At 46.3% G+C, this 27,402-nt stretch overlaps 1 protein-coding gene across 2 annotated transcripts in view; it reads left to right on the forward strand.

Moving 5' to 3' along the window:
- Positions 1 to 27,402, forward strand: part of LOC144499875 (SH2 domain-containing protein 1A-like) — a 75,613-nt gene that overhangs the window by 47,028 nt on the left and 1,183 nt on the right. The window lies entirely within an intron of this gene.

Raw genomic sequence — 27,402 nt, forward strand, 5'->3', positions numbered from 1 at the left:
TCCCCCTTATTTTGAGGCTATGCCCCCTAGTTCTAGTTTCACCCGCCAGTGGAAACAACTTCCCTGCTCCTATCTTATCTATTCCCTTCATAATCTTATATGTTTCTATAAGATCTCCCCTCATTCTTCTGAATTCCAATGAGTATAGCCCCAGTCTACTCAGTCTCTCCTCATAAGCCAACCCTCTCAACTCCGGAATCAACCTAGTGAATCTCCTCTGCACCCCCTCCAGTGCCAGTATATCCTTTCTCAAGTAAGGAGACCAAAACTGTACACAGTACTCCAGGTGTGGCCTCACCAGCACTTTATACAGCTGCAACATAACCTCGCTGTTTTTAAACTCCATCCCTCTAGCAATGAAGGACAAAATTCCATTTGCCTTCTTAATTACCTGCTGCACCTGCAAACCAACTCCTTGAGATTCCTGCACAAGGACACCCAGGTCCCTCTGCACAGCAGCATGCTGCAATTTTTTACCATTTCAATGATAGTCCATTTTGCTGTTATTCCTACCGAAATGGATGACCTCACATTTATCAACATTGTACTCCATCTGCCAGATCCTTGCCCACTCACCTAGACTATCTATATCCCTTTGCAGACTTTCAGCGTCCTCTGCACACTTTGCTCTGCCACCCACCTTAGTGTCATCTGCGAATTTTGACACACTATACTTGGTCCCCAACTACAAATCATCTATGTAAATCGTAAACAATTGCGGTCCCGACACTGATCCCTGAGGCACACCACTCATCACCGATTGCGAAGCAGAAAAACACCCATTTACCCCCACTCTTTGCTTTCTGTTAGTTATGCTGGCTGCTTCTTATGCAGCGGGATGTGTAGACAGAATCAATGGATGGGAGGCCGGTTTGAGTGATGGACTGGGCTTCATTCATGACCCTTTGTAGTTTCTTGTGGTCTTGGACAGAGCAGGAGCCATACCACGCTATGATACAACAAGAAAGAATGCTTTCCGTGGAGCATCTGTAAAACTTGGTAAAAGTCGTAGTGGACATGCTGCATTTCCTTAACCTCCTGTTAAAGTAGAGGCGTTGGTGGGCTTTCTTAACTATAGCGTCGGCGTGGAAGGACCAGGACAGATTGTTGGTGATCTGGACACCTAAAAACTTCAAGTTCTCGACTAGTTCCACTTCACTATTGATGTAGACAGGGGCATGTCCTCCACTGCACTTCCTGAATTTGGTGACAATCTCCTTCATTTTGCTGACATTGAGGGAGAGATTATTGTCGTTGCACCAATTCACTGGGTTCTCTATCTCATTCCTGTACCCTGTCTTGTGATTGTTTGAGATCTGACCTACTACAGTGGTGTCATCAGCAAACTTGAAAATCGAGTTGGAGGGATGGGGAATTGTGGGTGGTCCAAGATTGTCTCTGGCATCATTTAACGTTCACGATAGCTTATACAATTATCATCACTTGACAATGGTCAAGAACGGTATCGCTGGTTGATTGTTTTCTTTCTCACCCTACACCAGCAAACTAAAGGTAGCATCTGCCCTCGGTGAAGTCAGATACCTCAGCAATGTGAGTTCGGGTCCTTCTGCCCCAGATGGCTTTGTATCCCAAAGTTAGTACAATTGCCCATTCGTCCATGAGGAGAACATGTCATTATTTTTAAAGATTAAGAGGGTGAAATTAGTTTTGCATAGTATTGAACATTGAGCAACAGCAAATCAACAGCCCCCTTTGGAGAGCTGTGCAATGGGCTACGGTTCGCTATCCCTCAATTTGCCTTAACTTCTAAGGCCCATTTCATCCCCTTAACCTTTAAATGTAGTTGCGTAATCTGAGAATGGAATCTCTACAGTGCAGAAGAGACCATTCGGCCCATCAAGTCTGCACCGACTCTCTGACAGAGTACCTTATCCAGGCTCTCCCCTGACCTATCCCTGTACCCCACACATTTACCATGGCTAATCCATCTAACCTACACATCTTTAGACACTAAGAGGCAATATAGCATGGCCGATCCATCTAACCTACACACCTTTGGACACCAAGGGGAAATTTAGCATGGTTGATCCATCTAACCTACACATCTTTGGACACTAAGGGGCCATTTAGCATGGCCAATCTACCTAACCTGCACATCTTTGGAGTGTGGGAGGAAACTGGAGCACCCAAAGGAAACCCACGCAGACACGAGGAGAATGTGCAAACTTCGCACAGAGGGTGAGATTTTCCACTCACCCCAAAACCGGAAATTCCCACCTGAGGTCAATGGACTTCTGCATGGTCCACCCCACCCCCCCACCCCCCCCCCCCCCCCCCCGGCCCCTCCCGCCAGCTACAATTCCCGTGACGGGCGGGAAGGGGAAAACTCCCCCCAGATAGTCACCCAAGGCTGGAATTGAATCTGGTTCCTTCACCACGCAAAGGTCCAGTGGTAAGCACTGTACCGCCAAGACGCATCGCAATGTTCAGAGGGCAATTAGATTTGTAGTTGACAGAATATATTTTACAGGAACAATATGATGCATGCCTTCCACAGTGGAACTTCACCATTGTGCACTGCAAATGGAAAACAAAATCTGGCTTTTCCCCTCATAACGGATTGAAATAATAATGTTTTCATGAACTCACAATAATTTATACTGGAAATACTCCCCCCTACAGTTCCAATTAGAATGAAAGGCTCTAAATTATGATAGCATGCTTTGTTTCCCTTTCAAGTGAGTCATTCTGAATTTTTGACTCATTGTGAGACAATAAGCTTACTCATTGAAGTTGTAAATATTGCCCTGTGAAAATGTGCCTGCACTCAAGGTGACCTTTGGATCCTGGGAAGTGGGCATATACCATTGACTTCCCTAGTCACCAAGGTCCTGATGTATGTTACACAATAGTGAATGGAGGCAGCGAACAGAGAAATGCACTCTCTCCGCCACCCTGTTTCCCCCACCCTCCCAACCCCCAATAGAGAACATATGGATGCTAAGTCACCCTAGGCTGGTCCAGCTTACCTCCATAGAATCATAGAATCCCTGCAGTGCAGAAGGAGGCCATTCAGCCCATCAAGTCTGCACCAATTCTTCAACAGAGCATCTTACCCAGCCCCCCCCCCTCCCCCCCTCCGCCCTATCCCTGTAACCCCACAGATTTACTATGGCTAATCCACCTAACATGCACATCTTTGGACTGTGGGAGGAAACCGGGACACCTGGAGGAAACCCATGCTGACATGGGGAGAATGTGTAGACTCCACACAGACAGTCATAGAAACATAGAAAATCGAAGCAGGAGTAGGCCATTCAACTTTTGGAGCCTACTCCGCCACGCATTTTGATCATGGCTGATCATCAAATTCAATATCCTGATCCGCCTTCCCCCCCATATCCCTTGATCCCTTTAGCCCCAAGAGCTATATCTAACTTCTTCTTGAAATCACACAATGTTTTGGCCTCAACTATTTTCTGTGGTAGTGAATTCCACACATTCATCACCCTGTGGTTGAAGAAATTTCTCCTCACCTCAGTCCTAAAAGCTTTATCCCTTATCCTCAAAACTATATCCCCAAATTCTGGACTCCCCCATCGTCAGGAATATTCTTTCTGAAACTACCCTGTCTAACCCTGTTAGAATTTTATAAGTTTCTATGAGATCCCCTCTCACTCTTCTGAACTCCAGTGAATATAATCCTAACCGATTTAGTCTCTCCTCATATGGCAGAACTGCCATCCCAAAAATCAGCCTTGTAAACCTTCGCTGCACTCCCTCTGTAGCAAGGACATCGTTCCTCAGATAAGGACGCCAAAACTGCACACAATACTCCAGGTGTGGCCTGACCAACACCCTATACAATTGCAGCAAAACATCCTTAACCCGATACTCAAAACCTCTCGCTATGAAGGCCAACATACCATTTGCTTTCTCTACTGCCTGATGCACTATCAATCACGATACGAGGACTCCAGCGAGTGAGTGAAATAACAGGCTTTTATTCGCAAAGTACTGGAGCACACCCTTGTAGCTGACCTGGCCCAGACTGAGGTGCGGAGGAGGAACCATCACCTTTATACCTCGCTCAGGTGGAAAGGGAGGCGTCTCAGGTGGAAAGGGAGGAGTCTCAGGCCAGGTGCAGCATGGGTGTGTCCAGGCATACACATGTAGTTACAGTGGGTCACCACACTGCCTACTGCACCTGCACGCTTACTTTCATCGACTGATGCACGAGGACACCAAGGTCTCGCTGTGTATCCACCTCTCTCAATTTACACCCATTCAAATAAGAACCTGCTTTCCTATTATTGCTACCAAACTGGATAACCTCACATTTATTCACATTATGCTGCATCTGTCATGCAAATATCCACTCACCCAGCCTGTCCAAGTTAAGCAAGGCTGGAATCGAACGCAGGTCTCCGGCGTTGTGAGGCAGCAGTGCTAACCACTGTGCCACTGTGTCGCCTGCTGTATTCCTCCATTCCAATTGTGAGCATGACATTGGCCTGCCAACCAATTTCAAACGGTGTCCCCCTTTCAACAACCGCCAGGAGGGAAGGCCTGTGTGATTCTTATCCTTTTACTTTTTTCCCCTTAATTTTCCCTGGGGAAGCATTTTGAAAGGCATAGATAGGGTGAACGGTGGGAAGCTTTTTCCCAGGTCAGTGGTGACGTTCACAAGGGGTCATATGTTCAAGGTGAGGGGGGGGGGGAGGTTTAACACAGATATCAGAAGGACGTATTTTACACAGAGGGTGGTGGGGGCCTGGAATGCGCTGCCGGGCAAGGTGGTGGAGGCAGACACACTGAGAACGTTTAAGACTTATCTAGATAGCCACATGAACGGAGTGGGAATGGAGGGATACAAAAGAATGGTCTAGTTGGGACCAGGGAGCGGTGCGGGCTTGGAGGGCCGAAGGGCCTGTTCCTGTGCTGTATTGTTCTTTGTTCTTTGTTCTAAGGGTGGCACGGTGGTTAGCACTGCAGCCTCACAGCTCCAGGGACCCGGATTCAATTCCGGCCTTGGGTTACTGTATGTTACTGTATGTGTGGAGTTTGCATGTTCTCCCCGTGTCTGCGTGAGTTTCCTCTGGATGCTCCAGTTTCCTCCCACAGTCCAAAGATGTGCGGCCATTGTGTGGTTGATTGGCCATGCTGAATTGCCCCTCAGTGTCAGGCGGATTAGCAGGTTAAATACGTGGGGTTGCGGGGATGGAGCCTGTGTGGGACTGTGGTCGGTGCAGACTCGATGGGCTGAATAGCCTCTTTCTGTACTGTGGGGATTCTATGATTCTATGAAGAGCTGGGCACGAAAAACCAGAATAGCAAACGCTGCCAAATATTTTGGGAGGAAGCTAATCGTGACACAAACCATTAAGCTCACGTTTCACTTTGTGATGCTGCTTTTCCAGCCTTGCCCGTATTTCAAACTGACCTGTGATCGAGATGGCAGCTGTCTGTTGAATTTTAAATGGGGCCTGGCACAGATGTGCCCGATCATAGCAGCATCTGTGGCATTCCTTCTTGTGCCCGGTCTGTGACGTGTCACAAGCCAAGCATAGGGCAGCACGGTGGCACAGTGGTTAGCACTGTTGCCTCACAGTGCCAGGGACCCAGGTTCGATTCCGGCCTCGGGTCACTGTCTGTGTGGAGTTTGCACATTCTCCCCGTGTCTGCGTGGGTTTCCTCCGGGTGCTCCGGTTTCTCCCGGAATCCAAAGATGAGCGGGTTGGGTTGATTGGCCGTGCCAAATTGCCCCTTAGTGTCAAGGGGACTAGCAGGGTAAATATGTGGTATTACGCGGATGGAGTTTGGGTGCGATTGTTGTCAGTACAGGCTTGATGGGCCAAATGGCCTCCTTCTGCACTGCAGGGGTTGTGTTCTATGATTCTAACCATGGCATTGGCACAGCAAGAGTGAAAACTTTCACAAAGCATAAGCCACAAATTGACTTTCAAAAACCTTCTCAGCAGCTTAAAGACACACCTGCAACACTGGTCGGGGGTGGGAGGGGGGGCGGGGGCGGGATGAGGGGTAAATAGCTGCTCTGCAAGACTAAGAAATGATTCAGAGTTTCATGAGTGTGAAATGATGCTGCCACAGTAAAATGAGACCAAATTTACCTTTCATCCAATTACTCCCTGACGGTAACAAGGATGCTTCATTGCAACTTTAAAGAAAAACACTTTGATGGGGTGATGAAGGATTTCCTGTCTGCCATTTGCTCCAACGCTTACATTCATGTGATTCCCAAAAGTAAATAAATTAAACGCTTGGTGAAATTTTGTACGCTTTGATGTGGAAGATGCTAGCATTCAGGAACCAAAGGCACTTCCACTTCTGTCACTCAAACAGCAAAGTCAGCCCGCGTACAATTCTTTCTGTAAAATCATCAACGGAAATGATTCTATCTCTTGACTTCAAGCAGCCTAAGCTCAGTGAACCATGGCCCATGGTTGAAGGCAGATTAAAGTTACTTTTATGTTATCTTTAGAATGTGTATCTTGGTTTTAACCCAGAACACCCAGTACAGCACCGGTGAGGGAGAGTGGCAACATGTCATAGAATCCATCATTAAAATCCTCGAATCCTACGGTGCAGAAGGAGGCCATTCGGCCCATCGAGTCTGCACCGACCACAATCCCATCCAGGCCCTATCCCCATAACCCCATGCATTTGCCCTAGCTAATCCCCCCTGACACTAAGGGGTAATTTAACATGGCCAATCCACCTAACCCACACATGTTTGGACTGTGGGAGGAAACCCGGAGGAAACCCACGCAGACACGGGGAGAATGTGCAAAACTCCACACAGACAGTGACCAAAGCTGGGAATCGAACCCGGGGCCCTGGCGCTGTGAGGCAGCAGTGTTAACCACTGTGCCACCATGCTGAGATATAGCGTGGAATTACGTCTCCTGGCGCAGGTCCTGATAGCGGTTCTGGAAATGGATGGAATTTTGACTGTGCAGGGCGGCACGGTGGCACAGTGGTTAGCACTGTGATTCCCAAAAGTAAATAAATTAAACGCTTGGTGAAATTTTGTATGCTTTGATGTGGAAGATGCTAGCATTCAGGAATCAAAGCTGCCCCACGGCTCCAGGAACCCGGGTTCAGTTATGGCCTTGGGTCACTGTCTGTGAGGAGTTTGCGCATTCTCCCCGTGTTTCCTCCCACAGTCTAAAGCTGTGCAAGTTAGATGGGATTAGCTATGGTAAATGTGTGGGGTTACGGGGCTAGGGCAAGGGATAGGGCCTGGATAAGATGCTCTATCAGAGAGTCAGTGCAGACTCGATGGGCCGAATGGCCTCTTCTGCACCATAGGGATTCTATGTTGTTATGAATGGTTAGCCGACCAATATGTGACGTCAGCCAATAAAATATGCATAGACACAGGGCCTAGCTATTTACGTGAGGGGGGCAGGCAGGTAGTTGTTGAACCCACCATCAGCTGATAGGCTCGGAGCTCCAGGTGCTGGATCTGGATCTGGATGCAGCATCTGGATAAGAACCTGGTGCCCACAGCAGCATTGGTCTGGGTGGAAGATGATAAGCACTTCTTCTCTGCCACTGGGAGGGTCACAATCTGGTGAGCACATTACAGGCGCACCAGCACAACTGATGGAGGCTGTGACAACCATGGACCCTGTTGGACCCAGGTCTATGCAGAGCCAGTGGTCAGTAGCACAGCTACAATGTGTCTTCCTCATGTCTAGTCTGCTACCCTACCCCAGTCAAATGAAACTTCATTCAAAGAAGGATGTCTTCTTTGAACTTCATTCAAAGAAGGATAAGAAGGATGTGGAAGCGCTGGAAAGAGTGCAGAGGAGATTTACCAGGATGCTGCCTGGTTTGGAGGGTAGGTCTTATGAGGAAAGGTTGAGGGAGCTCGGGCTGTTCTCTCTGGAGCGGAGGAGGCTGAGGGGAGACTTAATAGAGGTTTATAAAATGATGAAGGGGATAGATAGAGTGAACGTTCAAAGACTATTTCCTCGGGTGGATGGAGCTATTACAAGGGGGCATAACTATAGGGTTCGTGGTGGGAGATATAGGAAGGATATCAGAGGTAGGTTCTTTACGCAGAGAGTGGTTGGGGTGTGGAATGGACTGCCTGCAGTGATAGTGGAGTCAGACACTTTAGGAACATTTAAGCGGTTATTGGATAGGCACATGGAGCACACCAGGATGATAGGGAGTGGGATAGCTTGATCTTGGTTTCAGATAAAGCTCGGCACAACATCGTGGGCTGAAGGGCCTGTTCTGTGCTGTACTGTTCTATGTTCTAAAGGAAGTGGTTAATTTACAGCCTCTGGTGAGCTACAAGAAACCTACTGAAGATGCAGGTAATCTGGCAGAGCGCCACAGAGGCTTTGCGCAGCGTTGGAGTTACATTGGGTAGAAGACTGGCTAACTGACAGAAAGCAGAGAATCAGGATAAATGGGACTTTTTCTGGTTGGCAAGATGTAACCAGCAGAGTTCCACAGGGTTCAGTCCTCACGCCCCAACTCTTTACAATCCATATTAATGACTTTGATACAGGGATATAAGGCACCATAGTCAGATTTGCAGTTGACACTAAAATAGGTGGGATAGTAAGTTGCAATGAGGAAATAAGAAAGTTACAAATGGATACAGATAGGTTAGGAGAGTGGGCCAAAATGTGGCAGATAGAGTTTAATGTAGATAAGTATGAGGTTATCCATTTTGGTGGGAAAAATGGAAAGGCGACTTATTCTCTAAATGGAGAGAGACTTTGAGGTGCTTCGGTGCAGAGGGATCTGGGTGTCCTGGTGCATGAGTCGCAGAAAACTGGAATGCAGGTACAGAAGGTAATAAGGAAAGCAAATGGAATTGTGGCATTTATAGTTAAAGGAATAGAGTATAAAAGTAAGAAAGTGTTGCCATTCTTAAGGTTACCATTGACCAGAAATAAATGTGGCTACAAAAGCAAGTCAGAGACTGGGAGTTCTGAGGTGAGTAACTCACCTCCTGACTTCCCAAAGCCTGTCCACCATCGACAAGTTACAAGTCAGGAGTGTGATGGAATACACTACACTCACCCGGATGAGTACAGCTCTAAAACCTCTCAAGAAACTTGACACCATTCAGAACTTAATTGGCATTCATCCACCACCTTAGACATTTGCTCCCTCCATCACCAATGCACAGTGGCAACAGTGTGTACCATCTCCAAGATGCACTAGTGCCACTCAACTAGCCCCCTTCTACAGCAGACTCCAAACCCACAACCTCTACCACCGAGAAGGACAAGGGCATGGGAGCACCACCACTTGGAAGTTTCCCTCAAAGGCACACACCAGCCTGATTTGGAAATATATTGCCATTCCTTCATTGTTGCTGGGTCAAAGACCTGGAACTCCCTTCAATCATCAGCGAATATTACCATACTGAACTGAAATGATTGATTTCTACCACTTCAACCATCTTCCTTTGTGCCAGGTATTACTCCAACCCCCTGATTCCCATTGACTCCAGCTTTGCTGGGGCTTCTTAATGCCACACTTGGTCAAATGCTACTTTGATGTAAAGGGCAATCATGCTCACCTCACCTCTGGAAGTCAGCTCTTTTCTTCATGTTTGGACAAAGGCTATAACGAGGTCAGGAGCTGAATGATGCTGGCAGAACCCAAACTGAGCGTCAGTGGACAGGTTATTGCTAAGAAAGTGCTGCTTGAAAGCACTGTTGTTGACCCCCCTTCCATCACTTTATGATTACTATGATTCTCATCCCCATTCTCCTGCCTTCTCCCCATAACCCTTGATCCCCTTACTGATCAAGAACCTATCTATCTCTGTCTTAAAGACACTCAATGACCTGGCCTCCACAGCCTTCTGTGGCAAAGAGTTCCATAGGTTCATCACTCTCTGGCTGAAGAAATTCCTCATCTCAGTTTTAAAGGAACGTCCCTTCACTCTGAGGTTGTGCCCTCGTGTTCTAGACTCTCCCACTAGTGGAAACAACCTCTCCAAGTCCACTCTATCCAGGCATCTCAGTATTCTGTAAGTTTCAATTAGATCCCCCCTCATCCTTCTAAACTGTATCGAGTATAGACCCAGACTCCTCAACTGCTCTTGATATGACAAACCCTTCATTCCTGGGATCATTCTCGTGAACCTCCTCTAGACTCCCTCCAAGGCCAGTGCATCCTTTCTTAAGTATGGGGCCCAAAATTGCTCACAATACTCCAAATGGGGTCTGACCAGAGGCTTATACAGCCTCAGCAGTACATCCCTGCTCTTGTATTTTTTAAATTATTCATCTGTGGGACATGGGCATCGCTGGTTGTGCTAACATTTATTGCTCATCCTTAGTTGCCCCTGGAGGGCAGTTGAGAGTCAACCACATTGCTGTGGCTCTGGAATCACATGTAGGCCAGACCGGGTAAGGATGGCAGATATCCTTCCCTGAAGAGCATTAGTGAACCAGATGGGTTTTTCTGACAATCGGCAATGGGTTTCATGGTCATCGGTAGATTCTTAATTCCAGATATTTTTTGTTGAATTCAAATTCCACCATCTACCATGGTGGGATTCGAACCTGGGTCCCCAGAACATTAGCTGTGTTTCTAGATTAATAGTCCAGCGATAATACCACGAGGCCATCATCTCCCCCTTCAGGTTGGATTTGTCCTGTTTCTTGTGTCCACGATATACCTGGGCAATTTTCCACATCGCTGGGTAGATGCCAGTGATAGTACCTGGGGCAGCTTGGCTAGGGGCTTGGCAAGTTCTGGAGCACAAGTCTTCAATGCTGGAATATTGTCACGGCCCATAGCTTTTGTAATATCTCCAGCTGTGTAAAACTGCTAGCAACTGCTCAAATCCTTAACAAATGAAAATACATATTTTTGTGTTGACCAATCCTTTATGTGTGGTTGGTGTCTGGGTGTTCATATACTAAAGTAAATTTAAAGTTAAGTTATTAGTCACAAGTAAGGCTTACTGTAATTAAGTTACTGTGTAACTCCCCTAGTCGTCACACTCCGGTGCCTGTTTGGGTCAATGCACCCTAATCAGCATATCTTTCAGGCTGTGGGAGGAAACCAGAGCACCCGGAGGAAACCCATGCAGACATGGGAGAACATGCAAACTCCACACAGACAGTGACCCTAGCCGGGAATCGAACCCGGGTCCCTGGTGCTGTGAGGCAGCAGTGCCAACCACTATGCCACCGTGCCGCGCAAGTAAGCACACGGAGAAGAAAAACCACAAAGAACAAACAAAGAACAAAGAACAGTACAGCACAGGAAACAGGCCCTTTGGCCCTCCAAGCCTGTGCCGCTCATTGGTCCAACTAGACCATTCGTTTGTATCCCTCCATTCCCAGACTGCTCATGTGACTATCCAGGTGAGTCTTAAACGATGCCAGCATGTCTGCCTCCACCACCCCACTTGGCAGCGCATTCCAGGCCCCCACCACTCTCTGTGTAAAAAACGTCCCTCTGATATCTGAGTTATACCTCGCCCTTCTCACCTTGAGCCCGTGACCCCTCGTGATTGTCACCTCCGACCTGGGAAAAAGCTTCCCACTGTTCACCCTATCTATACCCTTCATAATTTTGTACACCTCTATTAGGTCTCCCCTCATTCTCTGTCTTTCCAGGGAGAACAAGCCCAGTTTACCCAATCTCTCCTCATAGCTAAGACCCTCCATACCAGGCAACATCCTGGTAAACCTTCTCTGCACTCTCTCTAAAGCCTCCACGTCCTTCTGGTAGTGCGGCGACCAGAACTGGACGCAGTACTCCAAATGTGGCCTAACCAGCGTTCTATCCAGCCGCAACATCAGACTCCAGCTTTTATACTCTATACCCCGTCCGATAAAGGCAAGCATACCATATGCCTTCTTCACCATCTTCTCCACCTGTGCTGCCACCTTCAAGGATTTGTGGACTTGCACACCTAGGTCCCTTTTTGTTTCTATACTTTTGATGGCTCTGCCATTTATTGGATAACTCCCCCGTACATTAGTTCTTCCAAAATGCATCACTTCACATTTATCTGGATTAAATTCCATCTGCCATTTCTCCGCCCAATTTTCCAGCCTATCTATATCCTGCTGTATTGTCCGACAATGTTCATCACTATCCGCAAGTCCAGCCATCTTCATGTCATTCGCAAACTTGCTGATAACACCAGTTACACCTTCTTCCAAATCATTTATATATATTACAAATAGCAGAGGTCCCAGTACAGAGCCCTGCGGAACACCACTGGTCACAGACCTCCAGCCGGAAAAAGACCCTTCGACTGCTACCCTCTGTCTCCTGTGGCCAAGTCAGTTTCCTACCCATCTTGCCACCTCTCCTTGTATCCCATGAGCCTTAACCTTCTTAACCAACCTGCCATGAGGGACTTTGTCAAATGCCTTACCGAAATCCATATAGACGACATCCATGGCCCTTCCTTCGTCAACCGTTTTTGTCACTTCCTCAAAACACTCCACCGAATTTGTAAGGCACGACCTCCCTCTTACAAAACCATGCTGTCTGTCACTAATGAGATTGTTCCGTTCTAAATGCGCATACATCCTGTCTCTAAGAATCCTCTCCAACAACTTCCCTACCACGGACGTCAAGCTCACTGGCCTATAATTACCTGGGTTATCCCTGCTACCCTTCTTAAATAACGGTACCACATTCGTTATCCTCCAATCCTCAGGGACCTCACCTGTGTCCAATGAAGAGACAAAGATTTCCGTCAGAGACCCAGCAATTACATCTCTTGTCTCCCTGAGCAGTCTAGGATAGATGCCATCAGGCCCTGGGGATTTGTCAATTTTAATGTTACCTAAAAAACCTTACACTTCCTCCCTTGTAATGGAGATTCTCTCTAACGGGTCAACACCTCCCTCTGCGACACTCCCAGTTAACACGCCCCTCTCCTTTGTGAATACCGATGTAAAGTATTCATTTAGGATCTCCCCTATTCCCTTGGGTTCTAAGCATAATTCCCCTCCTTTGTCCCTGAGAGGTCCGACTTTTTCCCTGACAACTCTTTTGTTCCTAACATATGAATAAAATGCCTTAGGATTCTCCTTAATCCTATCTGCTAAGAACATTTCGTGACCTCTTTTTGCCCTTCTAACTCCCCATTTGAGTTCTTTCCTACTCTCTCTGTATTCCTACAGAGCTCCATCTGTTTTCAGTTGCCTGGACCTAACGTACGCCTCAACATGACCACTGCAGTTAAAAACTTCTCTTTTTCGAGCATGCCATATACTATGGTGCCAATGCTAATGGAAAAAGCTGGTAAACAGAAACAAATCTGAAATTTAAACCTGCACAGTCCGTGCGAATGTGAAAATAGTGGGCAGGATGATGTAAGTTGGTCAAGTCTTCAGAGCCATTATTTATTTTGTCCCAAGGCGCTTCACCGGTTGGTGCCAGGTCTGAGGAGGAATAGAAGTAGCGAGGTTTTAAGGGTGAATTTGAATGTGGTGAGAAGTGAATATAATACAGTGAATGGGCTTGAGGGGGGAGTTTCATAGCTTGGGAGCAAGACAACTGTATCCATTGGTAGAGCAGGAAGGGCAAATGTGATCTTAACCTTGCCTACCTTGGGCCGGCACGGTGGCACAGTGGTTAGCACTGCTGCCTCACAGTGCCAGGGACCTGGGTTCAATTCCTGTGACTGTCTGTGTGGAGTTTGCACGCTCTCTCTGTGTCTGCGTGGGTTTCCTCCGGGTGCTCCGGTTTCCTCCCACAAATCCAAAAGACGTGCTGGTTAGATGGATTGGCCATGCTAAATTCTCCCTCAGTGTAGCCGAACAGTAAACTTACTTGTGACACTAATGAATAAACCTTAAAACTCAAAATGCTGGTTTCTTCCTCATGGTGATCATGGGATTTACTGCACTTGCATAAGGCCCTACAGATGGGTGGTTTGTGGCTAATGGTGGTTGTCGTTAAACTTGTTCTGGTGCATACTCACATCCTAGTTCCACTCCAAGCGTTAGATAATATGACCAGGGTGTCGCCAAAGCTTCAAGATACAGTTAGGTGCTTTTACACACTGTGTGTGCAATGAATGTCAGTGTTGTGAGTGATGCTTTTAAGTATTTTCCAGTTTGACAGAACTCTTAGACTGATTAGAGTATCTGCAAAATTGGTGAGAGTTATTCTTCCTTATTACAAAACCATTTATTTATAATCCAATCTGGAAAAGTACACAAAGATCAGCCCGATTGAAAAACTTGATTTGATTTATTATTGTTACATGTATTGGGATACAGTGAAAAGTATTGTTTCTTGTGCGCTATACAGACAAAACATACTGTTCATAGAGTACATAGGGGAGAAAGAAAGGAGAGGGTGCAGAATTGAGGGTTGGATTTGACAGCCTCGCTTAACCCGAGACCGGAAAATCCCACTTGAGGTCAATGGATTTTCCCATTGTCCGCCCCTCGCCCGCTCCTATTCCCATGGCGGGCAGGGTGGTAGAGTTCCGGCGATAGTTTTGCAGTTACGGGTAGAGTGTAGAGAAAGGTCAGCTTAATATATGGTAAAGTTTAAAGGTGTTAGAGTAAAGTTTTAAGAGCATAGAACGAGAGTAAAAGGTGGAATTAGAAGTTATGCTGGGATCGGCTTGCAAGAAGTCGCCACGCTACAACGCCATCTTTTTTTGTTACTGAATGAAATTGGGGATCATTTATACAAACAGGAGTTGACAAATACAAACACAGGAATAAAGGTGATGCTTTTCCTCCTGCTGTCCTGTTAATAAGACACATCCCCTTTACTGTCCCATTAGGTAGGAATATGTTCGGCACAACTTGTGGAGCCGAAGGGCCTGTTTTGTGCTGTAGTTTTTCTAGGTTTCTATTATAGTCAGCAGAAATATGACTGAATGGAAACTGTTCAAACATTGCAAGGTTTGAGGAACTTGCTGGAAGCATCATTAGTATGCTGGATGTATGACAACCCTGGTGAATCTGAAAGTTGTGGGTTAAAGCTCAGTTGCAGAACTTGAGCACACAATGTGCAAGGTGACATTTCGTTTAGAATAAGCTCCTGTACTGCTGCATGGTCGGAGATGCCATCTTTGAGACGAGAGGTTTACTGAAGACCCTGCCGGCCAGCTTAGAAAGCCCGTAAAACATCCCACAGCTCTGTCTGAAGAGGGTTCTTTTAAATTCATTCTGGCAAGAGGAATACTGCCCGCAGGGCCAGAATTTGTTGCCCAAGGCGGGATCAGGATATTGAAATGACCTGGGGTGGGATTTTCCGGCCTCGAGTGGAGTGGGGCTGCAAAATCCCACCCTCTGTTCTGCACCCTCTCCTTTCCTTCTCGCCTTTGTACTCTATGAATGGTATGTTTTGTCTGTATAGCGCAGAAGAAACAATACTTTTCACTGTATACTAATACATCTGACAATGGGCGGCACGGTGGCACAGTGGTTAGTGATGCTGCCTCACAAGACCAGGCATCTGGGTTCAATTCCAGCCTTGGGTGACTGTGTGGAGTTTGTACGTGCTCCCCGTGTCTGCGTGGGTTTCCTCCGGGTGCTCCGGTTTCCTCCCACACTCCAAAAGATGTGCGGGTTAGGTTGATTGGCCATGGTAAATTGCCCTTAGTATTGGGGGGACTAGCAGGGTAAATACGCGGGGTTACGGGGAGAGGGCCTGGATGGGATTGTTATCGGTACAGGTTTGAGGGACCAAATGGCCTCCTTCTGCACTGTAGGGATTCTATAATTCTATTCTATGATTCGATGAATCTGATGATCAGCCATGATCACAATGAATGGCGGGAGCATGCTCAAAGGGCCGAATGGCCTACTCCTGCTTCTAGTTTCTGTGTTTCTATGTAAATGGAGTTGACCTTGAGAAGGAGCTGCTGTGGTGAATGTACTTCCGCAGTACCGTTAGGTTGGGAATGCTGGGATATTTGAGCCAGTGACGCTGAAGGAATGAGCAAACATGTCCACGCCAGGATGGTGTGTGATTTGCAAGTTGCAGGTCCCTGCAGGAATCTAGAGGAGAGCACGAACACGCCAATCACACGCCACATTCACACCTCCAAACAGTACCTCTTGGGAACTGGTTTGATTTTGACAGTGAATCATAGGGGCGAATTTTCCCATTCCACCCTCCACGGGAATCGGAGCGGGCGAGGGGCAGACCACGGAAAGGTCTGTTGACCACGGAAAGGTCTGTTGACCCAGGGCGGGATTTCCTGGTTTTGGGACGAGCGAGGCTGGAAAATCGAACCCATGGTCTGTTCTGCATTTTCTTCTCTCAATGCGGAAACATGCAGAAATGGGGAACATAGCCACAATAAACCTGCCGTGTAAAAGTTAAAGTTTATTCATTAGTTTATTTATTATTGTCACAAGTAGGCTTACATTAACACTGCAATGAAGTTACTGTGAAAATCCCCTAGTCGCCACACCCCGGCACCTGTTCGGGGACACTGAGGGAGAATTTAGCACGGCCACTGCGCCTAACCAGTACGTCTTTGAGATACCGCATTTAAAAAAATAGGTTTGGAAATTGGGCCACCCACAAATAGAAAGCGTTTAGCTCTTTTGTGATCGGAAATGAAAGTGCAAAGTAGCAAATTCAAATGGCAACTTTGATTGCAACCTTTAGCCCCAGCTCCTACTCAGCATGTACTCTGAAACAAATAAACTGTAAACTTTATATATCAAAATCAACTTTGAATATAAGCATAGGAGCAGGAGGAGGCCATTCGGCCCTTCGAGCCTGCTCCACCATTCATTTTGATCATGGCTGATCATCAAATTCAATATCCTGATTCCGTCTTCCCCCCATATTCCTTGATCCCTTTAGCCCCAAACTGAAACTTTGCTTTAAAGAGCGCTGATGAGTAAAATTCACTGTAAACACCATCTTCTTTGATGATAAATATCTCTAGGGTTGGTGACTCACCAAGTGAGGCCACAATGATTAAATACAACATCATCCAAAAAAACCCCTAAAGAATAAAGGGAGCGGCACAGTGGCACAGTGGTTAACATTGCTGCCTCACAGCGCCAGGGAACCAGGTTTAGTTTTGGCCTTGAGTGACTGTCAGCGTTCAACATTCTCCCTGTGCCAGTGTGTGTTCCCTCTGGGTGCTCCAAAGATTAGGTGCATTGGCCATGCTAAATTGCCCCTTAGTGTCCCTGGATGTGTAGTTTAGGGGGATTAATGGAGTATATGCATGGGGTTACCGGGATAGGGTCTGGGCAAGATGCTCTGTTGGAGATGTTGGTACAGACTTGATGAGCCGAATGGCCTCCGTCTGCACTGTAGTGACTCTATGATTATAATAAAGGGCCCTGAGGGACATTCTACCCTCCCTAAGACTGGCAATACTTTTTTCCAGAGCTAGTGACACCCTCCCAAAGGCTTCTACTTTTCATCAAAGGGTGCCATTATGCTCCTTGTGGCTAGCACTTTCTCACTAAGGCTGCTATGATTTCTTTCTTCGCTATTTCATGGGATGTGAACATCACTGGCTAGGTCAGCATTTATCTTTGAGAAAATTACATGTGCGTGGACAATGGGGAACCTGTGGATGTGGTGTATCTGGATTTCCAGAAGGCATTTGACATGGTGCCGCACCAAAGACTGCTACATGAGATAAAGGTGCACAGTGTTACGGGAAATGTATTAGCATGGATAGAGGATTGGTTAACTAACAGAAAGCAAAGAGTGGGGGTAAATGGGTGCTTTTCTGGTTGGCGATCAGTGACTAGCGGTGTGCCTCAGGGATCAGTGATGGGACCGCAATTGTTTACGATTTACATGGATGATTTGGAGTTGGGGACCAAGTGTAGTGTGTCAAAATTCGCAGATGACACTAAGATGGGTGAAAGAGCAAAGTGTGCAGAGGATGCTGAAAGTCTGCAAAGGGATATAGATAATCTAAGTGAGTGGGCGAGGGTCTGGCAGATGGAGTACAATGTTGGTAAATGTGAGGTCATCCATTTTAGTAGGAATAACAGCAAAATGGACTATTATTTAAATGGTAAAAAATTGCAGCATGCTGCTGTGCAGAGGGACCTGGGTGTCCTTGTGCAGGAATCTCAAGGAGTTGGTTTGCAGGTGCAGCAGGTAATTAAGAAGGCAAATGGAATTTTGTCCTTCATTGCTAGAGGGATGGAGTTTAAAAACAGCGAGATTATGTTGCAGCTGTATAAGATGCTGGTGAGGCCACATCTGGAGTACTGTGTACAGTTTTGGTCTCCTTACTTGAGAAAGGATATACTGGCACTGGAGGGGGTGCAGAGGAGATTCACTAGGTTGATTCCAGAGTTGAGAGGGTTGGCTTATGAGGAGAGACTGAGTAGACTGGGGCTATACTCATTGGAGTTCAGGAGTATGAGGGGAGATCTTATAGAAACATATAAGATTATGAAGGGAATAGATAAGATAGAAGCAGGGAAGTTGTTTCCACTGGCGAGGGGCCTGGCCTCAAAATAAGGGGAAGCAGATTTAGGACTGAGTTGAGGAGGAACCTCTTCACACAAAGGGTTGTGAATCTGTGGAATTCCCTGCCCAGTGAAGCAGTTGAGGCTACCTCACTGAATGTTTTTAAGGCGAGGATAGATACATTTTTGACCAGTAAAGGAATTAAGGGTTATGGTGAGCGGGTGGGTAAGTGGAGCTGAGTCCACAAAAAAATCAGCCATGATCTTATTGAATGGTGGAGCAGGCTCGAGGGGCCAGATGGCCTACTCCTGCTCCTAGTTCTTATGTTCTTTATATCTCTTCCATTGGTCTTATAAAAAGATGGCTGTAGATCAATAAATTGCTTTTTTGAAGTGAATTCAATATTACAATTTAATATTACAATGGATCCTCTTTGTGAGTTTTCTTTTCATTCTTGATCCTCACAGAAATAGATTTATATCCGGCATGACCATTTGCTGCTCAGGTTACAGTGCTATTCGACTGTACTTGGTACAAGAACCACTTTGTTTTTCTACTTGTTTCTTTCTAAATCACAAATGTCAATCGCCCACAAAGAAGCCATTTCTTGCAACGCTTTCCAAACCCACGACCGCTACCACCTCGAAGGACAAGGGTAGCAGACGCATGGGATCAGCACAATTTGCAAGTTCCCCTCCAAGTCACTCACCATCCTGACTTGGAAATATATCGGCCGTTCCTTCACCATCGCTGGGTCAAAATCCTGGAACTCCCTCTCTAACAGCACTGTGGGTATACCTACACCACATGGACTGCAGCGGTTCAAGGAGGCAGCTCGCCACCATCTTCTCAAGGGCAATTAGGGATGGGCAATGATTGGTGGCCTAGCAGCGATGCCCACATTTTGCTCCAAATGGTGTCAGCAGAAGTAAAATCACAGTGGTTAGCACTGCTGCCTCACGGCTCCAGGGACCCGGGTTCAATTCTGGCCTCGCATGTCTGTGTGAAGCTTGGACATTCTTCCCGTATCTGCGTGAGTTTCCTCCGGGTGCTCTGGTTTCCTCCCACAGTCTAAAGATGTGCGGGTTAGGATAATTGGCCATGCTAAATTTCCCCTTAGTGTTACAGGGATTAACAGGGTAAATCCGTGGGGTTATGGGGATAGGTCCTGGGTGGAATTAGTTTCAATGCAGGCTCAATGGGCCAAATTGCCTCCTTTTGTACTGTAGGGATTCTATGATTTGCACACAGTGACAGGCCAGTTGGCTCAACTGGTCTATGCTGGTGTTTATGGTCCAATCAAGCATTCTCTCACCCTATTTCACCTAACTCTATTCCTTTCTCTTTCCTGTACCTACCTGGCTTTTCTTTAAACCTATGCTACTTGCCTAAAGTCCCACGTTCTAACCCCACTCTGAGTAAAGGTGTTGCTGCTTTAATAAATTTAGTTCCGACAAACTTATATTTATGACCTCTAGGTTTGGACTTTCCCACACTTCTCCACGGCTCCTCTATCAAACCGCTTCATAACCTGACAGATCCGGCCACCCTTCAGAATCTTGAACCCAGAGGAATGAGCCCCAGCCTGTTCAATCCAATCTGAAAGCTTTGGCCAATTCAATCTACCTTCACGGCTATAACCTCTCGGTTCCAATATCATGTTTATTAATCTTTGAAAGGAAAGAATGAATAAACAATACACAGTATTGCACTTGAGGGCTAAAGGTTTCACTGGAGGAGCAGAATCAGAGATATTTGTGTCCATGCCGATGGAAGGAGCAAACTTGAGGTGTCCGACATCAAAACATTTCAGAAGGGCCAAAGGCCACTTTGGCTTAATGTATTCATCTTTTTTGATTGCAACAGCAGCAACAATTTATAGCTATATATATCGCCTGTAATGTAATAAATGTCAAAGGGACTTCACAGGAGTGTTTTTTAAATCCCTACAGTGCAGAAGGAGGCCATTCGGCCCATCAAGTCTGCACCGATCACAATCCCACCCAGGTCCTATTCCCGTAACTCCACAAATTTACCTTGCTAATCCCCCTGACACTAGGGTGAATTTAGCATGGCCAATCCACCTAACCCGCATATTTTTGGAGTGTGGGAGGAAACCGGAGCACCCGGAGGGAACCCACACAGACACGGGGAGAACGTGCAAACTCCACACTGATAGTGACCCAAGCTGGGAACGAACCTGGGTCCCTGGGGCTGTGAGGCAGCAGTGCTAACCACTGTGCCACCGTGATACTAACCACTGTGCCACCATGATCGCTAAATCATTTTAAAAACGAGACATGGTACCATGTCACATGTGGAGATATTGAATCAGATAAGCAAACACTTGCTCAAAGAGGGAGGTTTGTAGGAGTGTCCTGAGAAGGAAAGCGAGATCATCACAGAATTCCGACAGTACAGAAGGAGGCCATTTGGCCCATCGAGTCTGCACCGACCACAATCCCATCCAGGCCCTATCCCCGTAACCCCATGTATTTACCTGGCTAATCCCCCTAACCAGACTCACCTGATGAAGGAACAGCGCTCCAAAAGCTTGTGATCCCAAATAAACCTGTTGGACTTCAACCTGGTGTTGTGAGACTTCCTACTGTGCCCCCTAACACTAAGGGGCAATTTACCACGGCCAATCAACCTAACCCACGCATCTTTTGGATTGTGAGAGGAAACCCACACGGACACAGGGAGAGGTGGGAGCCGTGAGGAGGATATTCCAGAGTTTAGGCCGAGGCACCTGAAGGCACGGCCACCAATGGTGGAGTGATTAAAATCAGGGATGTCATGAGGCAAGCATTAGAGGAGCGCAGCTCTCATGGAGGGTTGTAGGGCTGGAGGAGATCACAGTGATAGAGAGGTGCAAGGCTATGGAGGGATCTGAAGACAAGGATTGCTTGTGACAATTGCTTGACCTGGAACCAATGTAGGTCAATGGGCAGAGAGGTGGTAAGTGAATAGGGTTGGGTGCAAGTTAAGAAATGGATTGCGGAGTTTTGGATAACACACACACCCCCATCTTACTTGTGTTTCGTCTCTTTTAATCTTTTCTCTCCCCGTGCAGTTGACTCATGTTGGCCTCATACTTCAAATTTGTTTCTTCTTGAATCAATTCCTCAATTTTATTATTTTCACTGTATGAAAATCCATTTGTCATCCCTCTTCCTCCTGGGTATCTCACTATCTTCCCTGGGCCTCGTTGCACTTGGACCCCTTGCCCCACTGAACAATTTATCTTAGCCATAACATGAGAACATAAGAACTAGGAGCAGGAGTAGGCCATCTGGCCCCTCGAGCCTGCTCCGCCATTCAATAAGATCATGGCTGATCTTTTCGTGGACTCAGCTCCACTTACCCACCTGCTCACCATAACCCTTAATTCCTCTACTGTTCAAAAATTCATCTATCCTTGCCTTAAAAACATTCAGTGAGGTAGCCCCAACTGCTTCACTGGGCAGGGAATTCCACAGATTCACAACCCTTTGGGTGTGTACCTTGTGTATATATATTCTTAAATTTGAAGCCTTGTCGTGTCAGGATTATTTTTCGGAGTGCAGTGGCTGTTAACCTGCCCAGAGGGAAAAAGAAACAGTCTTAATGGGGAGATATGAATACTGGTCCGACCTGTTTTTCCCACAGGGTGCTGTAGTGATGATTCATTATGGGATTAAATCCCACATTCAGAAGTGAGCTGAATGACCAGTGGTTCTATTTTGGGCGGTACTGCGTATTGGCCAGGCTTCTGGGGGAGATGCACACACCTTGAACGTTTACAAAATGCACCATCTGACAGCATGAGGCCGAAACCAGTGGCTTCCCAGCCTGCTGAAGAGGGGTGATGCTGAAAGAGGCAAGACGTCTTGAAAAGTTATATGGTCAGTTTGAACAGTGCGATCCCAGTGAAATTCTGCTACTTTCACACCACAGCTTTATTTGGTCTGGATGTGGTGATTTTTGATTTGATTTATTACTGTCACATATATTGGGATACAGTGGAAAGTATTGTTTTTTGCACGTTATACAGACTAAGAATGCTGTTCATATAGCAGGAAAGGAGAGAGTGCAGAATGTAGTGTTACAGTCATAGCGAGGGTGTAGAGAAAGATCAACTTAATGCAAGGTAGGTCCATTCAAAGGTCTGATGGCAGCAGAGAATGTGATTTGATTTGATTTATTATTGTCACAAGTATTAGTATACAGTAAAAAGTATAGTTTCTTGTACACAAAGCATATTGGTTAGAGAAGGAAAGGAGAGGGTGCAGAATGTAATGTTAAGAAGCTGTTCTTGAGTCGCTTGGTACGTGACCTCAGACTTTTGTATCTTTTTCCTGACAGAAGAAGGTGGAAGAGAGAATGTCCGTGTGCGTGGGGTCCTTAATTATGCTGGCTGCTTTGCCGAGGCAGCGGGAAGTGTAGACAGAGACAATGGATGGGAGGCTGGTTTGAGTGATGGACGGGGCTATGTTCACGACCTTTTGTAGTTTCTTGTGGTCTTGGGCAGAGCAGGAGCCATACCAAGCAGTGATACAACCAGAAAGAATGCTTTCTATGGTGCATCTGTAAAAGTTGGTGAGAGTCGTAGCGGACGTGCCAAATTTCCTGAGCCTTCTGAGAAAGTAGAGGCGTGCCTGTTGGTTGTTGTATCTGAGCTGCATGTGATGGTGTGCAGCGGGCTGATGTGTGGAGCTCCATCCTTTCAGATCGCAAGTCAATCAGAATTCACTGGAGCCCGTAGCAGGCAGATGCAGGCTGATTGATCCGGGCTTTTCCAGAGAAAAAAAATCTTCAATTCATTTCTCCAACCAATTTCTCTTATCAACTTATGTGATTTGTTTAGCAGACAGACTCTGCTGTCTTTATTACCCTAACATTCAAACTCTGGTCTTCAGAATAAATAAAGTAAATTCAATTAGGCCTTGATTTAAGTTCATATATCAAGACACTTTGCTTTTTTTTGTCTGGCTTGTTTTTCATAATTGTCAGGTAACTTACAAATTTCATGTTTTCACCCAGAGAGCCAATTTGATTACATTTCATTTATATCTGTTAGGATGCCTACACTCCGCACAAGTCAGTGTCAGGCAGATCAATTTAATTTGTCAATATTTTTCTATTATATTGATTTTCATTTGTTATTATGAATTACATCAGAATGAGTACTCTGAGCAGCTGAGAGAGCAGTGATCGGAGTGATTATTCCTCCGCCCTAACCAACCCCCCCCTTCTCTTCTTTCCTTTGTGTTTTCCACTCCTCAGGAAGAGCTAACAATTCATTTTATTGTCAAGACAATACACAGTAGGTCAGACAAAATGAGAAAGCCATCTTATATTTTAAAAAAAGCATTACAAGGCCGGCATTTGTTGACCACGCCTGGTTATAGAATCCCTACAGTGCAGAAGGAGGCCATTTGGCCCATCGAGTCTGCGCCGACAACAATCCCGTCCAGGCCCTATACCTATAACCCTACTTACTTACCCTGCATTTCTCCTGACACTAAGGGGCAATTTAGCACGGCCAGTCAACCTAACCCGCACATCTGTGTAGTGTGGGAGGAAACCGGAGCACCCGGAGGAAACCCGCGCAGACACGGGGAGAACGTGCAGACTCTACACAGATAGCCACCCAAGCCGGGAATCAAACTCGGGTTCCTGGCGCTGTGAGGCAGCAGTGATAACCACTGTGCCACCATACTGCCCTTGCAAAGGTGGTGGTGAGTTGCCTTCTTGAATCACTGCTTCCACACTGCTGTTAGGTCGGGGGTTAGAGTAATTTAACTGTAATCCCTGGCACTGATGAAGTCCAGGTTAAAGTCCAATAGGTTTATTTGGTAGCAAATACCATAAGCTTTCGGAGCGCTGCTCCTTCGTCAGATGGAGTGGAAATGTGCTCTCAAACAGTGCACAGAGACACAGAAATCAAGTTACAGAATACTGATTAGAATGCGAATCCCTACAGCCAGCCAGGTCTTAAAGGTACAGACAATGTGGGTGGAGGGAGCATTAAACACAGGTTAAAGAGATGTGTATTGTCTCCAGACAGAACAGCTAGTGAGATTCTGCAAGTCCAGGGGGCAAGCTGTGGGGGTTACTGATAATGTGACATAATGACTGATGACGTAACAGTGATATATCTTCAAGCCAGGGATGGTGTGCAACGTGGAGGGAAATTTGGAGGTGGTGGTGTTCCCACGTGGCTGCTGCCCTTGTCCATCTAGGTGGTGGAGGTTTTGGAGGTGCTTGTGGAATCCTTTGGTTGGCCAGCAGAGATTTCTCTAAAAGATGGAAGGACAAGGCATTGCTGGAGTGGGAAAGGACACTTGCCAATCAATCAGCACATTCTTCTTATGCAGTGTGAATTGTTGTTTCCTTTACTTGGTGAATTGTCCTGATGAGTGCAAGAGAAAAAGCTTCAACAATATGTCTCTTTTTTCAGCAATACTAAAGTTATGTACTACCAAATGACTATTAGATAGGATACTTCACAAGATCGAGTCCTGTAATTGATATGCATACAAATAGACTTTTACTGAGGCCCCAACAGGCTCATGACTTTCCCCATATGGGGAGGCGATGGTCTAGTGGTATTATCGCTAGACTATTAATCCAGAAACTCAGCTAATGTTCTGGGGACATGGGTTTAAATCCCACCATGGCAAATGGAGGAATTTGAATTCAATAAAAAATATCTGGAATTAAGAAGCTACTGATGACCATGAATCCATTGTTGATTGTCAGAAAAACCCATCTGATTCACTAATGCCCTTTACGAAAGGAAATCTGGCATCCTTACCTGGTCTGGCCTACATGTGACTCCAGAGCCACAGCAATGTGGTTGCCTCTCAACTGCCCTTGGGAAACGAGGGATGGGCAAAAGGCCTCCTCCCTGAGACCTCAGTTGCTTCCTTTGTGCCCCCCCCCCCCCCCCCCCCAGGCTTTCTCTACCCTCCCCACTCTGGGACCCCTTGAACTTACCTCGGCCTAAACGCCGGACTTAGCCTCAGGCGTCTTCCTGCATTTCCTCTTCTGCCCAGCGGAGCGCTGTCGCTGGAGAGCCAATCAGATTTGCTGGCAGCTCTCTAAGGCAGGACTCTCTCCGGGGTAAGGGGCAGAAGTTCCGCTTGCAGCCACTTACTGTTCATTCGAGTGTGAGATGGGGGTACTCTGAGTCTCGGGGATGTGTTCCCTGTTGACTCTTCGGATGATGGGAAGTGAGACCCCACCATCTGAAAGATTCAGGCCTATATTTAAATATACTGCACACAGGGGGATAAATTCCCAGGTGAAGGCATTGAAGAAAAAGAGGCAGCACGGTGGCACAGTGGTTAGCACTGCTGCCCCACAACACCTGGGACCCGGGTTCGATTCCCGGCTTGGGTAACTGTCTGTGTGGAGTTTGCATGCTCTCCCTGTGTTTGTGTGGGTTTTCCTCCGGGTGCTCCGGTTTCCTCTCACAGTCTGAAAGACGTGCTGGTTAGGTGCATTGGCCATGCTAAATTCTCCCTCAGTGTACCTGAATAGGCGCCGGAGTGTGGCAACTAGGGGATTTTCACAGTAACTTCATTGCATTGTTAATGTCAGCCGACTTGTGACACTAATAAATAAACTTTTAAAATTTCACCTTCAGCTCATGGGTGCTAAACTGGCAGACAGAGTTGCTCACTCTTAAGAAAACCCAGCTGATTTTCATTTACATTCTGTCTATTGCTTAGCATACAGAGACACGGTGGCACAGTGGTTAGCACTGCTGCCTCACAGCACCAGGAACCTGTGTTCAATTCCGGCCTTGGGTCACTGTCTGTGTGGAGTTTGCACATTCTCCTGTCTGCGTGGGTTTCCTCCGGGTGCTCTGGATTCCTCCCACAGTCTGAAAGATGTGTAGGATTGGCCATGCTAAATTGCCCCTTAGTGTCCCAAGGTGTGTAGGTTAGAGGGATTATGTGGGGCTACGGGAATGGGGCATGGGGAAGAGCATGGCTCTATCAGAGAGCCAGTGTAGACTTAATGGGCCAAATGGCCTCCTTCTGCACTGTTGATTTCTATGAAATAAACTAAAGTAAGGAAGTTATGGAAACAATAAAACTAAAATATTTTGCCCGACTGAATATTATGTGAGACATGCACTTCATTGTTCCTTTAAGGCCTTCCCTTGTCTTAGAAACCACACTACCTCGATAGATCATTGTGGCATTGTAAATATAGCAGGAAGATTTCCTGTTTACTATTTGAAGCAACACATTTAAATGAACGGGTTACAAATTCACAAGAAGTAGTGAAAGGTGAAGGCCCCACCACATCTTCAATGAGTCCTGACTTTCCATCGAATGGTAGAACCTTACGGCACAAAAACGACCATTTGGCCCATCGGACTAGTGCCAGCTCTTTGAAGGAGCTCCCCAATTAGTTTCACTGTTTCTCTTTCCCCTCAGCCCTAAAATCTTTTCCCTTTCCCGTATTTATTTCCATTCTCCTTTGAAAATTACTATTGAATCTTCTTCCAGCAAGCTTTCTGATTGTGCATTACAAATCTTAATGATGAAAGGTCATCGTTAGGATAAAAGGTAGCAAATTTAAAACAGAGTTGAGGAGAAACTTCTTCTCCCAAAGGGTTGTGAATCTGTGGAATTCGCTACCCCAAAGTGCGGTGGATGCTGGGACAGTGAGTAAATTTAAGGAGGAGTTAGACAGATTTTTAATTGGTAATGGGTTGAAGGGTTATGGGGAGAAGGCAGGAAAATGGGGATGAGGAGCATATCAACCATGATCGAATGGCAGAGCAGACTTGATGGGCCAAATGGTCTAATTTTGCTCCTATATCTTATGAACTTTTGAATTTACTTAAAAAACACATAACACCTCACCTTGTCTGGTTATATTGTCAATTAAATGTCTTAAATATGTGTCCTCTGGCTACTAACTTACCTGCTAGTGGAGGTACTTTCTCTCTGCCTACTCTCCTAAAAAACATTTATATTTCATTCTTTAAATGATCCCATTATACGATTCTAATATTTTATTTTT

This window comes from Mustelus asterias, chromosome 10, assembly GCF_964213995.1.
Source record: "Mustelus asterias chromosome 10, sMusAst1.hap1.1, whole genome shotgun sequence".
NCBI lineage: Eukaryota > Metazoa > Chordata > Chondrichthyes > Carcharhiniformes > Triakidae > Mustelus > Mustelus asterias.